This window comes from Lepus europaeus, chromosome 4 (assembly GCF_033115175.1).
Source record: "Lepus europaeus isolate LE1 chromosome 4, mLepTim1.pri, whole genome shotgun sequence".
In the NCBI taxonomy this organism is placed as follows: Eukaryota; Metazoa; Chordata; class Mammalia; order Lagomorpha; family Leporidae; genus Lepus; species Lepus europaeus.
Window position 1 is genome coordinate 31,329,034 of NC_084830.1, and position 3,751 is coordinate 31,332,784.

General features: G+C 48.7%; 1 pseudogene; it reads left to right on the forward strand.

Annotated features, from left to right (window-relative positions):
- The first annotated feature begins 1,179 nt into the window (after window positions 1-1,179).
- Window positions 1,180-1,800, forward strand: LOC133758663 (protein lin-28 homolog A-like; annotated as a pseudogene).
- Window positions 1,801-3,751: the final 1,951 nt, after the last annotated feature.

Consider the following 3,751-nt stretch of genomic DNA (forward strand, 5'->3'; position numbering starts at 1 on the left):
TCTTTCTCCCTCCCGCCCTCCGAAGCTAGGGTTATAGCGTCTGGGTGGAAGGATGCTTTAAGCGCGGTATCAAAGTGTCTCTCCCTCTTAAGGGTGAGTTTTTCCACCCATAACCAAGTGTTCCAAGAAAAGAGATTGGCCGTCTGAATCCAAAGGGCCAAGGTTATGACAGCTACCCAGACACTTTTTAACATATAGCGTAAGGCCTTTAAGGCCAGGTCCTTTTGGGACGAAACTGCATAAACCATACTAAGGTTTTCACTTACCCTGAGAGACCGCTTAGCCTCGGCCGAAAAGTAACTGTTCATGCCGCACGTTGGGCGCCAGATGTTGGGTCTTAGTCCACCCGTACAAGGATGGACTGGGTCCGAGGAAAGGTAAGTGCGTGCCGCTCGCCCGTTCCCCAGCCTCCTGGTCCCGGAGACAATCAGACGCAGCGGGGAGCCAAGTCTAGCAAGGACTCAGTCACCTTCTGCATAATAGTACCTTTTATAACACAAAACTGCAGAGTCATTGGGGCAGGGCTAAGGACCAACCAATCACTTAAAAAAATCACCTTACAGGGGGATTTCTATAGGACTAGCCCTATGTCTATACACTTGTTACTAGTTTTGTTACCTCCCCTGATGTTGCGCAGCCAGTTAATTTTAGTGGTAAACAACTTTGGATTCCGCCCATCTTACTTCCTCTGGGCGCCATCCTACTTGGCTCCGCGTGGCTTCGTTCTGCGCAGCTCGGGCGGGGGCACCCTGGCCTGGCCTGGCCCCACACAGAGTCACATTGCTGACCCCAAAGTTATCGTTTATAAGCAATGAACGTTTTTTATATGAAAGCCTTAGGGATGTAATAAATATTGGCCCACACAATGATGTTTTTACTGTATTTTTTGAGTCTATATTGCCATACTTGAGCAAGCAAGATAAAAAATTATTACGTGATATATAATTTGATTTTATTATTCGATTGTGTATCTTAGATAAGCTGCAATTTAACAACATTGATGACTTGATTGATAATAGTTAAAAATATTATAATGTACTAAATTATAATCTATAAGACTAAGGATTCCAACATTTTGGTGGTTGCAGTAAGAGATTTATAATAATATTTTGGTTGTGGGGAAAGATATAGCTGCCTTTTCTCCTAACAACCCTTCTGCTCAGGACTTCTCTGGGGCCAATGATCGTGGGCTCCCTGTCCAACCAGCAGTTTACAGGTGACTGCACCAAGGCAGTGGAGCAGGTGCCCAAGGAGGTGACCGAGAAAGCGGCCCAGGAGGCTGAAGAGCCGCAGTTGCCACATGGGGCCAGCATCGCATCTGTAAGTGGTCCAACGTGCCAAGGGCGTTCGGCTTCCTGTCCATGAGCACCGGCACAGGGATCGTGCTGGACCCCGAGGTGGATGTTTTTGTGCACCAGAGTAAGCTGCACATGGAGGGTTTCTGGAGTCTGAAGCAGGGTGAAGCAGTGGAGTTCATCTTCAAGAAGTCTGCCGAGGGCCTAGAATCCATCCGAGTCACCAGGTCTGGTGGGGTATTCTGTAGGAGAAGTGAGAGGCTGCCAAAGGGAAAGACCTTGCAAAAGCGCGCCTCTAAATGAGACAGATGCTACAACAGTGGAGGTCTAGACCATCATGCAAAGGAATGCAGGCTGCCACCGCAGCCCAAGAAGTGCCACTTCTACCAGAGCATCAGCCATTTAGTGTCCTTGTGCCCCCAAAGGCCCAGCAGGCCCCCAGCTACTTCCGGGAGTATGGAGAAGGGATCCACAACCTGCCCTGCTCCCTGAAGCCCAGCATTGAGTGGATGGGGGCTGTTCTTATGCTATCAGGAAGATTCAAGGAGCAGGCATCAATTGCAGAGTGGAGTAAGAGGGGCAGAGTGGGTTGAGGGGAGCTGGCACTGCCATGTATCCTAGGCTGGGGTTCACAGCCTCACCCCCTTGTCCTCTTGCTGGGAGGAAGGAGTGAGGCAAGGAATTGCAACTATGCTGTATCCAAAGACAGAGAAGGGACCTGGGGGGATATTGTCCTGAACTTGCATGCTTTGTCTGAGGCCAGGTGTGCAAAATCTTCAGCTTTAGACAGTAGCCTGAATGGGGAAGTAGTTTTCCTTTCAAGGAAGGATTTGGAACAATACTAACCTCAGCAGGGTAAAAAGATTGGTTGTGGGGCCAAATTACTGGACCCAACCCATAAACCACTACATTCTGTGGGAGGAGATCTCTCAGGAGTAAGGCAGGGTTTTCCATATCTTGTTTCCTCATAACTCGATCCTGGGATAAGGTGCTGAGAACTGTCTCAAGCACTGGGCTGTGACAATCTGCAAAATGTGTGGTTAGGGGAACAGCCACAGACCCGCTGCTGTGAAGCTCACTCACACCCCATTCTGGGGCAATGTGATTTATTTATTTGCTCCCTTGGATAACTGCACCTTGAGTCCCACTTTCTCCAGGAAGCCAACTGTGCTGTGTGTGAATGACGTATCGTGCATTTGGACTTGTTTCTCTTACTATAAATATTCTGGTTTTGTATTTTTACATATTTTAATCGAATGCCCTCGTTCCTGCAGTGTGTTCTCAGGTACATGAGCAGTCCCAGGGATAAGTCCACAGCAGCTCCAAGCCTGCACAGAAGGAAGGCTTTTTGTTGTTTTTAATCAAGTAGAGAGCAACTATTTGGACTGCACAGCCTATTGAACTATCTCATTTTGCCAATTAGAGCTGGCTTTTTTTGACATAGTGTCCTCTTGAAACCCCATCTGGGGCCAGCACTGTGGCGTAGAGGGTGAAAACTGCAGCCTGCAGTACTGGCATCCCATATGGGTGCTGGTTCGAGTCTCGGCTGCTCCACTTCTGATCCAGCTCTCTGCTGTGGCCTGGAATAGGAGTGGAGGGTGGTCCAAGTCCTTGGGCCCCTGAACCCAGGTGGGAGACCCGGAAGAAGCTCCTGACTCCTGGCTTCGGATCGGCGCAGCCATCTGGGGAGTGAACCAGCCGATGGAGGACCTCTCTCTCTCTCTGCCTCTCCTTCTCTCTCTGTGTAACTCTTTCAAGTAAATAAAAAATAAAAGATACCCCCTCCACTTTGAAAATGTTTCATGGGAGACTAAATGTTAATTAGGTTACCCCATTACTTGATCTCCTCCTCCTGGAAGACTGAAAATTAGTGTAAACAGGACAAAGTGGTGCAGATAAGTAGAAAGGCCGAGCCAGGCGAAAGGCCCAGAGAGCAAGCCATGGTTAGGGTTGCCTGATCCTAGGACGTGGGTCTTTGGCTTCACATAACAGAGCTATCCTTAGCCAGATTAGGCAAGGCCCACTAGACACAACAGTGTATGCGTGTGTGTGTGTGCACATACATATGTGAAAAATGTGAGCTGGTAAGGATTCGTCTGAAGACAATACCCCTGTGCCCATTCTGGGCTGTCCAGGGAAAGAAACATGAAGCAAGGACTAAAAAATCTGTAACCTTTGCAAATTCTTGGCTTCCAGGGAGACCCTTAAGCAAGAGTCTCTGTGATGTCTGGAGCCAGTGTCCTGCCCTGTGACAGTAGTGATTACTGTGTCTCAGTAACTGAGGGAGAAAAAGGGAGCTTTGTTTACGTGTTGAAAGATCACTGCAAGCCTAGCACACTGCGCTGAAATGGGACAAATGCCTGAGCACACACTGACGTGTATCTGGTCCTGGGTTCCTGTCTCCCTCAAGTGCTGCCCCCTTTAGTTATTGTACTTGTCTGGGATTTCTAAGGCCT